At 37.0% G+C, this 14,941-nt stretch overlaps 1 protein-coding gene across 1 annotated transcript in view; it reads left to right on the top strand.

Annotated features, from left to right (window-relative positions):
• LPAR1 (lysophosphatidic acid receptor 1) overlaps positions 1–14,941 on the top strand; it is a 238,869-nt gene that overhangs the window by 16,313 nt on the left and 207,615 nt on the right. The window lies entirely within an intron of this gene.

Here is a 14,941-nt window from a genome sequence, read left to right as displayed (position 1 = left end):
TCTTTTATCAAGCTCTGAACATTGGCTTGTTGCTTTGTGCTTACATCATGTTTTAAGGATATAATCATCCCCCACTTAATGCTGCACTTGAATACGTTATGACATGCATAACGTATTAGGTCAGCTAACTCACTGAGTGTTGTTATAATGTAAGTTGGTGTTTATTTCTGGAGGAAGAAAAAATGTTTTAGCTCGAACAGTTTTAAAGTTCTGTCATTAAGCACTCAGAAGTGTGTTTAATGCATTGAGTTCTGCCAGAATGTGTTGTTTCTGGATGTGGCATTCCAGTTTTGGCAGCTTATGTAGATATATTTTTCTGTTCAGTGTGTTTCTTATTTTTTCTGTGTCAGCTCTGAATTAGATAAGTAGAATTGCATAAAAAGGATGTTTCCGAGTTTTTCATGCAGTGTATCCCATGTTTGTAATCACTGTATGATGACTTGAGATGGTGCACACCTACCAATAACGCATTGCATTTGAAAGAATCATAGAAGTGAAAGCACTCATTTGGGACTCATACCCAATACCTTCAGCATACCGTTCTGGCATTTGAGAGAGGAAATTTAGTGTGCTGACACATATCACATTCTGGTGATTTCTGGTTTAGTTTGCAGAAGTCATACTTGTATAGATGATGTTGACTTTGCATTTTGATTTTTTTGCCTAATTTTATGCAGAAAAAAGTACTAGCATCAAGCAGGGACTATACTGCTTGTTTTAATCCAGTGCTGTGAAGACTTTCATTATGGAAAGGTAGACAAGATACTAGGGTATAGTGGATGCTTCTCAGGAAGTTTGTTTTTTATTTAGCCTGACATGTTCCTTAGGTAAATCTCTTAGAGAAAAATGTTGCAGAGTGTCTACTGGAAAGCTTTTTTTCATGCTGGTTTCCCATACAGATGTGTATAGCTTTTGTCAGAAAGTTTTTACTTTTTGTTTTATATTTTTTCATTTTATTTGACTGAATGAGTCAAGCCTATAATTTCTGGAAAAACTGTTTTTTTTTGTTAAGTCATTTGCTGTGTTTTGAGAACATTGTGGAGCATGTGTGTGTGTGTGTGTGTGTGTGTATATGGATATGCCTGCGTGTGTTATTTTATAATATATATATATATATATATATATATATATATATATATATATATATATACATATACACACACACACACACACACACACACACATGTATGTATGTATGTATGTATGTATGTATGTATGTATGTAAACCTGTCAGTGAATACACTGTGTTGCATACTCACATTTGATGCTAGGAAGACGAGAAGGCTGCAAGTTCTTTAACCATACCATGTTCTTAGAATCATGTTCCGTTATTGGCATAGTGCTGGGGGGGGGGGGCGAGCAAGGGGTTGACCCTGCATTCCTTAGGTACCATCCTTTCAATGAGATGTTATGCCAGAGCCCTACTTGCCTGAGTTGGTAATACTTTTAAACAAAGAAAAAAGCAATACTTCACAACGCTAAAACCATTTAATAGACAACAAAGTTTTCGGATACAGTCCTTAGTGTTACTAGTGTTGTTAATAGTTTTGGCAGATGTTAAAAGGAGCCAGTGCAGTCCATGAAAGGGCTGGTGCAATGGCCAAACTTCCCATCTGTATGAATACTGGCTTGAGTCTCCCCTGAAAATAGGACACTGGCCTAATGGCACCAACTAGTCCAACAAGAATAATGGTTAAGGAAGATTATTATAGCCATATTACTGGCAAAGGTTAAGAAAGCAAAATACTGGCAGTACAGAAACAGATGTTATACAAGGAAAAAAGACACACTTGTACAGTGGTTTTCATACATTATTAAGAAAACACCTGCATAACAATTTTCCTAGTTTTAGATCAGCTATTTGATAAACTCTACTTCCTGCACAACTAAATATGCTGTGGAAGAAAAAACAGTCACTCTGAGTACAGAACAGTGCAGTAGTACCTAGGGAAATGTGGGGAGTGAATAGTACTGGAAAGTAGCTTGTAGTCTGCTGACTTTTTTCTTCAATTTTATTACTCCCAGATGTGAGGTACCCAAGAATAAAGAGTGCATTACTTTAGTATTATGTTATTATTCACCACCTTCAGAGTTTATGAATCTGAAGGTGAATCAGTTTACAGAATTCTTAACTTCTGTGATGCCTACTGTACATTAAAGCAAAGTTGTGTTTTTTTTTTTTTTTTTTTTTGAGACTTTGATCCAAATTGTGTCACACTAATAGAAAAACAACCAAAAGACCAGTAACCCAGTAGAATCCATAAGTATTTTATTCACTGTCTTCACCACTCTCTGACGTCTCGGCTGGAATGCCTTCAAAGGAGAATACACACCCAAAAAAACACTCCATATAAATAGCACAATCAATTATTCAATAAAAATTAAATTAGAGAAAATCACAAACATAATTAAAGAAGAACTCTCCAATTAAGTTCAGAATTCATACCATTAGATATAAGAGTATCAAATTTAAGAATATAGATGGCTTCTTTATATAAAAGTTAATCCTTAAAATGTGTCAGTGAATTCACAATTATTACCATCCACTTTTTCTAAAATGCTACCTTGTAAGCACACAGATGAACCCTGATGTGCTTGGTGAAAATGAACTGCCACAGAACTAGTTTCTTTAAAGTTTTCTATATCTCTTATATGCTCAGGAAGTCTTACTTTGAACGCTGTCTGAGACTGATCAATATAAAATTTGTTACATGGACATTTAAGGCCATAGATTATACTAGCGGTATCACATTTAAAAAAAAACTTTTCACTGCAAATCTACGTCCACCAATATTCCCAAAACTATTCACAGTATGTTGACAAGCCTTGCATCTATTACATACACAAGTGCCAACGTTAAATCTCAAATCATGTACATTAACAAAAGGCATAATAAATTTACCTTTCACTAAAAAGTTTTTTAAACATGTCCCCACCCTAAATGAAAATTTAAGTTTCTCAGTTAACCATAACTGTGAATCTCCATTACATTGCATGTATTGCCAATAGTATTTCACCAAACCCATTAGAATGTCACTAAAGCAACTATAAGTAGATACAAATTAAATGTCAGTCTGACTTCCATCATATATATTACCAACTTTTCTGCACCTGGTGTAACTATCTCTCTCCCTCTTTTTTTATTTTGGTAACTGCTCTCTCAATGATCAAGCTGCTAGATTTAAACATTGAGCTTGTTCTCAGCATCTCTTCCTGAAGGTTCTATAGGGTCATTACATAACTTACTAATCCGCACCATTTCCCCATAGGGAATGGCTTCAATAGTATGTGGGGGGTGACAACTGGAAGCTTTAAGATATTGGTTAATCCCATCACATTTTCTATGTACTTTAGTATGTAACCCTCTAGGCCCAGAAATATCCAATTTGGCATCCAGAAAGACACTTTTTTGCCCCTCTGTATGTCATCAGATGACAGATTGAGTCTACTGGACTGTATATGCTCAATAAATTCATCCACATTCTCTTCTCCCCCGTCACACAAAAAAAATCAGCTCATCAATAAACCGAGCATAGAATTTAATATGTATATAAAATGACGATATATGCACTCCAGTTCAAACAACCCCATACTCAGGTTGGCATGTGCAGGGGCAAATGCCACCCCGAAAGCCTTTACCTTGTTTCTGTTGATAAATTTCCCCATTAAATTCAAAAACATTTTTCTAAGCAAAAAGTTAACAATTCCAAAATATATTCTGTGGCAGGAGATTCACCCATAAAAAACCTAACCACTTCAATACCAAAAGTGTGAGCAATATTTGTATATAAACTTTGCACACCCATAGTGACAAACTACATGTTCCTATAAATTTCCACATTATTAATTTTCTTCAAAAAATCAAAGACATCTTTAATATATGCAGGTAGCAACATCACTTTAGGTAGTAGCAGATGGTGTAACAAACATCCAATATTATGAGCAAAGTATTTAGTCCCCGATACTATGGGGGCTTCCAGGTGGATTTAACAGACTTGTGTGTATTTTGGGCAAACAATAAAAACATGCAATATCAGCACCATCCACACCAAAATTTCTTTTTAGCATCATCAGAGGAAATATACCCCAGTCTTACACCCTTTTCAATCAGATCTAAATACTCACTGATAGCTGACCTGTACACAGAAAAAGAGACCTTCAGATAAACATGGTCATCATTTAGGTGTTTATAGCACATATCCAAATATTGGGTTACATCCATGATGAAGTTTGTTGCCCTTATCAGAGGGCTTAAAAATAAGATTCCTGTTATTACTAAGCGCTACCAAAGCAGACCATTCAGCTTTTGTTAAATTACATATGATGTTATTAACATTCCCCAGAAACTCATACATTTCCTGTTCCACTGAAAATTTTAACATCTTGTACAAATTGTAACACTTTCTCATTGTTAACAATAGGAACAAACTTGCTTTTTGCAGAGATCATGCTAGTGTCAAGTACATAATAACCATTAGGTGTTTCATCTGATATACAAGAATAAAAGCTATCCATATCTGAATCAGAATCATCTGAATCAAAATCTAAAAAAGCCATCTTACCATTAAACAATACTTTAAGCTGTAGTTTCCTAATAAATCTAAAAATGTCACACTTTAACTCATGAATACGTGGCATCACAGTCCTCAAGAACATAACCAGACAAGTTAACAATATATGAATGGCAGTTATCATTTGCCCCTTTTCCGTTGTGGAAACTGCTGGGGTTGTTATTGCCAATGTCCATTAAATTGTCCCTCTCCCTGGCATTTCTTGCTCTGTGCCCCCCCCCCCCCCCCCATATCGAGTATTTGTACTGTTCCGAATGTTCTGTTGATACTGAGCCCCATTCTGGGATTTTTATTCACAGCATGTATTGTATATCCTCTTCTCCAGAAGAAATAAAACTAGTGGAAGCATGTGCAGAGGAAAGCGAAGACTGTTCCCCATTATTCCCCTGCTTAAATGAAACCCGCTGTAAAACTTTCTTCCAGCGAGTCCTGGATAGGAAGGGCATACCATTATCGTAATTGCGGGTGTCACGAGTCAGTTTATGCAATTTTCTATCCAAAATTTCCTTCTCATAATTCTGTAATTTGACATTGACATCTTTTAAGATTTTATCAAGAAATTCTGTGTTCGTTTTAGAAACCAGATTATTACATGTGGAGCTAAATTCTGTTTGCAGTTTTTGTTGGTTCACCCTATCACATTCAGTCAATATAGCAACCCATTCTAAGATGCACTTGTGTGCTGCACACACCCACCTTTTATGAAAAGCAAGATCTATTTCATCGTTCAGATCCTTATATGCCCTTAAACCATGAGGGGTGATATCAAGCTCCACATATTTATTAAAACTATGTAAGTTAAGGAACACAGAAGTTTCCGTAAAGAGCAATTTCTCTAAGGAATCACACAGTACCTCAGTTTCAGGATTCAGAGATGCATCAAATTTTCTGCCTACATTAGAGAAGGTATTTGGAAGACGATGGTTGCGAACAGATTCCTACTTGTGTCACATACTAGATACCTCTTCAGGCCCACCACTGGATCCAATAACAGCCTCTGAAGTTTGAACACAGCCATTAACTTGCCTCAAATAATTGTCTATAGGACGTTGCTGCGAATCCAGTTGGTTTCCACAAAAAACCCTTGGAATATCCACATTAGGGTCACTGGCCATACCAAAATAATACACAACTAAACCAAAATTAATAAAAATAGAAAAACAACCAAAAGACCAGTAACCCAGCAGAATCTAGAAGTATTTTAGTCACTCTCTTCACTGTCTGACGTCTCGGCTGGAATGCTTTCAAAGGAGAATACACACCCAAAATAAACACTCCATATAAATAGCACAATCAATTATTCGATAAAAATTCAATTAGAAAAAATTACAAACATAATTAAAGGAGAACTCTCCAATTAAGTTCAGAATTCATACCATTAGGTATAGGAGTATCAAATTTAAGAATATAGATAGCTTCTTTATATAAAAGTTTATCCTTAAAATAAGTGTCAGTAAATTCACAATTATTACCATCCACTTTTTCTAAAATGGTACCATAAATGAACCCTGATGTGCTTGGTGAAAATGAACTGCCATAGAACTAGTTTCTTTAAAGTTTTCTATATCTCTTATATGCTGAAGAAGTCTTACTTTGAACGCTTTCTGAGACTGACCAATATAAAATTTGTTACATGGACATTTAAGGCCATAGATTGTACTAGCGGTATCACATCTAAAAAAACTTTTCACTGCAAATCTACGTCCACCAATATTCCCAAAACTATTCACAGTATGTTTACAAGCCTTGTATCTATTACATACGTAAGTGCCAACGTTAAATCTCAAATCATGTACATTAACATTGGGCATAATACATTTACCTTTCACTAGAAAGTTTTTTAAACTTTTCCCCACCCTAAATGAAAATTCAAGTTTCTCAGTTAACCATAACTGCGAATCTCCATTACATTGCATGTATTGCCAATACTATTTCACCAAACCTGTTAAAATGTCACTAAAGCAACTATAAGTAGATACAAAATAAATGTCAGTCTGACTTCCATCATATATATTACCAAGTTTTCTGCACCTGGGGTAACTGTCTCTCTCCCTCTTTTTTTATTTTGGAAACTGCTCTGTCAATAATTGAGCTGCTATAGCCCCTAGATTCAAACATTGAGCTTATTCTCAGCATCTCCTCCTGAAGGTTCTGTAGGGTCATTACATAACTTACTGATCCACAACATTTCCCCATGGGAGAGGGCTTCAATAGTATGTGGGGGGGTGACAACTGAAGCTTTAAGATATTGGTTAATTCCATCAAATTATTTAGTATGTAACCCTGTAGACCCAGAAATATCCAATTTGGCATCCAGAAAGGACACTTTTCTGCCCCTCTGTAATGACAGATTAACTCTATTGGACTGTATATGCTCAATAAATTCATCCACATTCTCTTCTCCCCATCACACAAAAAAATCAGACCATCAATAAACCGAGCACAGAATTTAACATGTATATAAAATGACGATGTATATATACACACTGCAGTTCAAACAACCCCATACTCAGGTTGGCATATGCAGGGGCAAATGCCGCCCCCATAGCCGTACCTTGTTTCTGTTGATAAATTTCCCCATTAAATTCAAAAACATTTTTTTCCTAAGCAAAAAGTTAACAATTCTAAAATCTATTCTGTGGCAGATTTATCCATAAAAAAACCTAACAGCTTCAATACCAAAAGTGTGAGTAATATTTGTATATAAACTTTGCACATATATAGTGACAAAGTACATGTTCGTATAAATTTCCACATTATAATGTGGCACACTAATGGCAACATGCTGCATTAGCAATGCGTTTCCCAGAAGTTTCTCATAAAATGCTGACCACCCACTTGCTGATTTGACAGTTAAATCAGAGTAGAACATAAAGGAAGATTGCACTGGAATGAAGATATTCATGCACCGAAGGAGTTTAGTGACAGGGTGACTTTAGTCTTTCATGTCTCATCTTGGCTTCTATGTGCCTTATTTTCCATGTGTATATAGTTATTTGATTTACTTGTTAATTGAGGGTAACCACTTTGTGTAGTAATAGTACTTCTCCATAATGGGAAGCAACAGATCCTTATAAACATGAGCTGGGCATAGGTTTTTCATCCAGTGTGTTTGTCTTGTACTTGACCTTAGGGGTAGCTATCACATCATAACCACGAATAAAAAAAATGCCTAAACTTGAGTGAAACTTTGCACTTCTACCTGCACTATACAGAAAGGCATGCTGGGTACATGTACTCACACTTTAGCACATGTGCCACAACATCATCTGTCCACCTTTCTCAACAACCTGGGAGAAAAATGCTTACAAAGCAATTATACACTGTAGTACACTCCATGTGTTATAATGTAAATATTTGCTAAATTTGTAGCATTGCTGTTTAACATGACCCTTGCTTCATATGCGCAGAATATACTGGATGAAGCCTTCTGCTGGAGGACCATATGGCTTGCCTTTTAAACTCCTATACTTACGAGGAGGATTTGGGCACATGATTTCTGAAAGCTTGCCACAAATGTGGAAAACTCTCTTTAGCTACATTCTGATATACAGTCGACAGTGTGCGTGTTTTTTTTTTTTTGTAAATGCATTGTGCTGTACAGGATTAATTTTGGTGTCAATGTAAATGTTGCTTGTCTGGTCAGGATAAAACAGAGATTCAGCTGTAGGTTCAGTTCAAGAAGCTTTATTACACACAAACACATCGGGAATGAGATTTGTAACTTAATCTTAAATAAACTTATAAACAGACTGTACCACACTCATACATGTTAACACTCTGGCAGTTCTTTCAAAAAGGCATTGCTGCCTGCACGTGCTCACTATTTATATGCATGCGCCTACATCTGGAAATACTTCTTGAAGGTGCATACACACGCTCTGGTCTACATTCTCCCTCTTTGAGAAATAGCTCATATATCAAATGACAATATTCAATGACATGCAGTTATATACAGAAATGAGAACTAATTCTTTGATATGCAGTCATACAAAATCAGACACATATAAAACAATCATGCCCAGGTTGCTGTGTATTTTACACTAGGTCTAGAAATATGACCTGATCGTGTAACATAAAAGTTAGAATGGGATCTTGCAACGGGGACTGTCTTCAAGGAATTTTCAACTTTGGGGACATCTGGGACATCATCAGCAATGGAAATGTATACTGAGACATGTTCTTCAGTATGCACATTATCAGGGTTGCTGTGAGATCTAGAGTCTGTATCACAGGTACGATGCTGCAATATCATTTCTGATGCATGAAGAAGATGGCTGCTGTTTCTCCTGTATTCTCTACCCTCAGATTCCACTAAACAGGATCTCTGCTCTGCACTTATACCTCTCACTTGACCAATTCGAGCAAAGCCTTTCACCGTTTGCATCCTCACTGTCTCTCCTCCTTTTAATGGACGAGGAAATCTGCTCCTTTTATCATAGCTGGACTTCTGAAAAGACTGCTTTTTAAAAAGTTGGGCTTTGATTGCTCAGGTGTTTTTAGCATTAGGCACCAACAAACTAGAACTGATAAGCAAGGTTGTTGTGGTTTTCCTAGAAAGAAGTCTCTGAGCAGACGAGCCAAGTAGGTTGTCACAGGGTATATTTTTGAGATTAAGCAAATTCAAGAAGATATTGATCTCTAGTAACTGCTTTGCACTCTGTACTGCACATTCAGGAAGGCTGTTTGACTGTGGATATTCCGGACTACTAGTAACATGGATAAAGTCCCACTCTTTTGCAAATCTCTGAAACAATTGACTGGTAAATTGGGTACTATTGTCAGAAATAACTTTTTGTGGACTACCATGGACTGAGAAATGAGGTTTCATCTTACTAATAACAGCACTGGATGTTAGATTAGGTACCAAATTGATTTCAAACCAATTCAAATACCATCACTAAGTAATGGTGATTATACCACTTAAATATGTCAGTGGCTACTGTTGACCAAGGTAGTTCAGGAATTTGGCTTAGCTGAAGTGGATCTTTTTGCAAATGCGGTTTAGTACTGTTGCATATTGAACAAGAAGAAAGCACTTTGTCAATGTCTTTCAGTAGAGAAGGGTAAAATACTAGTCCTCTCACCCTTTTTTTGGTAGAATTGGAAATTGGGTGACCATGATGCAAAATCTGAATGTATTCATGTTGTAAGGAAGTAGGAACAATAACTTTGGGACCTTTGAAAATGATACTATCTTCATCATCATGTCATCGCTGTATGGAAAGTAAGGCTGCACTTCTGTCGGTACACAGGATTGCTTTGATGGCCATCCTACATTGATGAAGTGGTAGAGCTTTTGCAAAATTGGATCAGTCTTTCTATGATCTCTCAGCTCATCAAGTCTAATGGTAGAAAAATGATGCACGTCCATCACATCAAAGTCAAAATTCTCTGCATCAAGCTGTTCCGTGGTATTTCTGGGCGATCTGGATAAGGTATCCACCAGACAAAGAAGTTTACCCTTTGTATAGACCATTTTGAAGTTATACTTTTGCAATCTGAGCATCATTCTTTGTAGTCTTGCTGGAGCTGAATGGATAGGCTTCTTTAAAATAGTGACTAGAGGTTGGCGGTCAGTTTCGATTTGGATAGCTTGGTAATAAATATAATCATGGAACTTTGAACATGCAAACACAATTGCCAAAAGTTCTTTTTCAATTTGAGCATACTGCATATCAGTTTGGGTAAGAGTTCTGGATGCATAGACAACAGGTCTGCCCTCTTGATTAATAACTCACCAAGAACAAACTTTGAAGCATCACAGGAAAAAACTACTGGCTTGTGGACATCATAGTACCTTAATGTAGGAGGGTTGGCAATTTGCTGTTTGAGGTTATCAAATGTTCTCTGGTGGTGTTCTAACCATGACCAGGCAACATTTTTTCATGTCAGCTGTCTTAAAGGCACTGATAACTCACTAAATTCGGGGATAAATTTGCCCAAATAGGTAACCATACCAAGAAAATGCTTTTAAGACTTGGACATTGTCTGGAGCTAGCATTTCAAGAATGACTGATTGCTTGGAAGGGTCAGGTTGTAAGCCTGTCCTGGTAAATAAATGACCTGCATAAGTAACTTCTGGTAATCTGAATTTACATTTCAGAGGATTGAGCTTTAAGTTCACTTCATGCGCTTTCTCCAGAACTTTCCTGAGGTTTCTGTCATGCTCTGCTTCACCATTGCCTCCAACTAGTAAATCATCAACTGTTATTGCACATGGGTAGCCTAAACATTTTGCTCCATTGCACACTGAAAGACTTCACTGGCAGAATTTATTCCAAAAAGCATCCTGAGATATCTGTATCTACCAAATGGGGTACTGAATGTAGTCAGTAGTGAAGATTTGAGATCAAGCATTACTTGCCAGAATGAAGACAGAAAAAATAGTGGCATTTTGCATGAGGGTGGCGACCTCCTCAACTGTACGCACAGGATAATGAGGTCTCTTTAATGCCTTGTTCAAGTCTCTTGGGTCAGTGCATATTCTGATTCCACTCTGTCGGTTCTGTGACTGGACAAATCACACCTTCCTGCACCATTTTGTCTAAATGGACCTTGACTTTGTCTTGCTTAGCTGTTGGAACTCTCCTTGCTGGTCTGACCACTAGGTCTAACCTTAGAGTACAGAACTGGAAGTTTGCGTAACTTGCCATTGAAAACATCAGCACACACTGAGAAAATAACTTCAGTGAAACTGGAACTGGGACATGTGCTTACATGATGTATGTCTTTGGTAAAAGAAAGCAGTTTCATTCTTAAACTGTCTGAGTCCTAATAATGACTGCACAGGTCTTCGGACTACATAAAATTGCAAGCCGTAACTGTTAGCAGCCAAATAGCATGAAAGCACTATTGAGCCTTTGGGTTGAATATTTTTACCTCCATAAGTAACGAGCTTCGCACAATTAACCAAATTAAGTAGCTCACCAGCTCTCACTTTAGCAAATGTTTCTGCTGACATTACATTACACTTTGAACCAGTGTTTACTTTGAGCTCTGTGGGTTTGCCATTGATCAGGACAGTACAAAATACTTCCATTCTTTGCCAACAAATCTACTGCATTAACCTTTTCATCGACCACTGATGCACCATCTACATAGAAAGTAGGGTTGCATTTCTCTACATGATCAACTTGTGTTTTATAATGATCTTTTTAATAACTGAATGAGGCTTGCTTGACTTGCAGAACTTTTGAAAGTGGTTCCGTTTTTTACACTTGTGGCATTGCTGACCAAATGCTAAACACATCTCTCTTTTAGACTCATGGTAGGCTCCACAATTACGACAGTTAACAATACGACTTGACTTGGGTTTTGCTGACTCACCCTTATACTGCACTGAGTATGTCTGTTTTGCTGAGCTAGTCTTAGAATTTGCTAGAAAGTTGCGGGTTCTCCCTGGAAAACATGCAGGGGTTGCAGCTGCTATGTGTTTTGGTCTGCTTCTGCCTGCCACATGCTGCATGATGTCTGTCTGCTCTAGAGGCTATTGAAACCATGATGTTATCACTTGTAAGTGTACTTGTGCATCTTTCTGTGAGCTCATGGATTTGACAAATCTCTTTCGCTTTGCTCAATGTTAAATCGCAGTCACAAAGCAATATCTTTCTCACTGCAGTATTATTAACACCACACACAAGCCTGTCCTTTGTTAACTAGTCTTTCAAATCACTAAATCTGCACGTTTTAGCCTTATTTCTCAAGTCAGTGATATAAGCTGCAAAACTCTCACCTGGATTTTGGTCTCTCGTATAAATTATGTGCCTTCCTAATGTAACATTTGTCTGGGGGTTGCACATTTCTATAAATTTATGTTTCAAGTACTTGGGGTCCTCCCTTGATTCAGCCGGTAGAATAATATGGCAATTTTCCCCCTCTCCTGCATTCTACTTCTGATGCATACACAAAGTAATGATCTCTTTCAGTGGCATCTGACCCAGCTAAGTTAAGCAAAATGAATGCCCTTGTACATCCATCTTTGTCAGAAAAAGCTGCTTGTATGAAAATATGGTATTCCTGCTCAAATACTCTCCAATTCTCTGCTGTAATATGATCAAACACAAGTGGATTGCATCTGCGAAATGCCACTGCCATATCAACACACAGTAGTGAAGGTGCTTGGAATTATGTATGAACATGCACACACATAAATATGCCAGAATTTGTAATTATGCCCAATCGCACAAGACTCTCTGAAATAACTGCACATTGCCAGATAAGTTTCCGTAACACAAGAACCCTTTAAAATCACTGTACTTTGTGAAACCAGTTTTTGTCAATATAAGAAATACTTCAAAATGACTGTACTTTGTGAATAAACTGTACACAGCAGAACAAGCTCAGAGTAAGAAACACTTCAAAATGAATGCACTTTGCAGATAAACTGTACACACCACAGAAAACTCTTCAAAATGGCTGTACTTTGCGAAATAACTCTATACACTGTAAGAAACATATTGAAATGGCATCACTCTGTGAATAAATGTACACAGCACAAGAAACTCTTCGAAATGGCTGTACTTTGAATGCACTTTGCAATACAACTGTACCTCACACACAGCAAACTATTTGAAGTAATTGCACCATAATAAAGCACACACTCTGCAAACCCTTTGCACATTCTGAGATACTTCGAACAACTCTAGTTATGCTTTTAATGGCTTAGGTCAATGCAAAATAGTAGTTTGTGCCCAAACACGATCTTTTACTATAAAACATGCAGTCCCCTTGCTCTTTAAGCTTAATTTGCCCTTTTATTGTACCCGTTATGCCCTTTTAACCTCTTATCATGCTCATTAGACTTTTCTTGTGCCCGTTTTACTTTAAACACGCTCGTTATGCAAACTAAAGGTAATTCTGAGCCCCATATGAATAGTTCTGCTAGTTTTATCAAATATAGTAATTTTGAACATTTCGTTTAATTCATGATACATTATTATTTTTTGCGCTACTTTTTACATTAATGCATTCTGTGCCTTACAAATGCTCTGTTTCATTTTATTTGCAAAATAAATCATTTGTGCAAGTTTTGGTTGCCTCAGGTTTGTTTCTGGCCCCTTTTCTACCTTCAGCTCTGCACCCCATGACTTGAAGACGTTGCTCTGCTCTCTTAATCCTGGTTCTGACACCATATCACTCGTCTGGTCAGGATAAAACAAACAGGTGTGGGTTCAGTTCAAGCAGCTTTATTACACACAAACACATCAGGACTGAGGCTTTGTAACTTAAATAAATTTATAAACAGACTGCCACACTCATACATGTTAACACTCTGGCTGTTCTCTCAAAATGACACTGCCACACACACTGTATTCTACAGTAAGCATCTTATTGAACTTTCAGGTACATTGGAAGTTCACTTCATATGACAGAGCTTTCAGTGTAGCATACTTTGTGCTGCAGTCTATTACAAGCAAATTGTACTCCTTTCTTTCTTGCAAGCAGTTGATATTTTTAAATGCATTAAAATTTGACAAACACAAAAAAGCTAATAAAACTAGGTTATATAAAAGGGACCAGCATAACATCTTTTTTTTCCCTTTTTTTAATAAGGATTTTGCCACTGTCGTAAAATTTCTTTATATTGGTTGGGTGAATTAAGCTCTATCCTTTCTGCTTACATTCTGAGAAATAAAGGATGTTTGCATTGAGAAGAATACAAATGGAATTGGTGCATCTGTGCCACTGATATCTAGGCACCCCTTACTTGCACTCCATATGTCTAGGGCCACTGATATCCAGAACTCCCCTTACTTGCATTCCATATTTTTAGGGCCACTGATAACGAAAGCCCCCCTTACTTACACTCCATATGGCTAGGGCCACTGATATCCAGAGCCCTTTACTTGTACTTGCTGTAAAATCTGTTGCTGATTGTGCTTAGACTAAGCATAACCACACTCTGAGCTGTGAATCTGTTTGTGTTTAGATTAGGCATATAAATGTTATTAATGGTGATATGATGCAAGTGTAATGTTTTTTGTTCTTTAAAATGTTATTTTTAATATATGTTTTGTGTTTCCCAGTAGATGAAAAATATTCTTTTGTGTAGTGGAAATTCTTTACCACTAACAGCACCAAGCACAAATCTTTTTGACAGATTATTTACTTTGCAGCTTATAAGCATTGTCTTTGGAATGGAGGATATTGTCTAACCTCAAATCAGTGCAAACAACTTCGCAATCAGGCTAAACGTCTGGTTATCAAAAAGAAAAAAGAATACCTCCAGGCTTTACAAGACCAACATAGACTAAACCCCAAAACTTTCTGGGGATCTATCAACTCCCTACTCCACCATGAAACTAAAAACAACCCATGTCCGAACCCAGAAAAAAACACCCAAGATACCCTCCCTCTTTACAAACCCA

This window comes from Protopterus annectens, chromosome 2.part0, assembly GCF_019279795.1.
Source record: "Protopterus annectens isolate FY-2018-M chromosome 2.part0, PAN1.0, whole genome shotgun sequence".
Classification (NCBI taxonomy): Eukaryota; Metazoa; Chordata; order Ceratodontiformes; family Protopteridae; genus Protopterus; species Protopterus annectens.
Note: the sequence above shows the minus strand (reverse complement) of the source record. Positions and strands in the feature narration are given on the sequence as shown.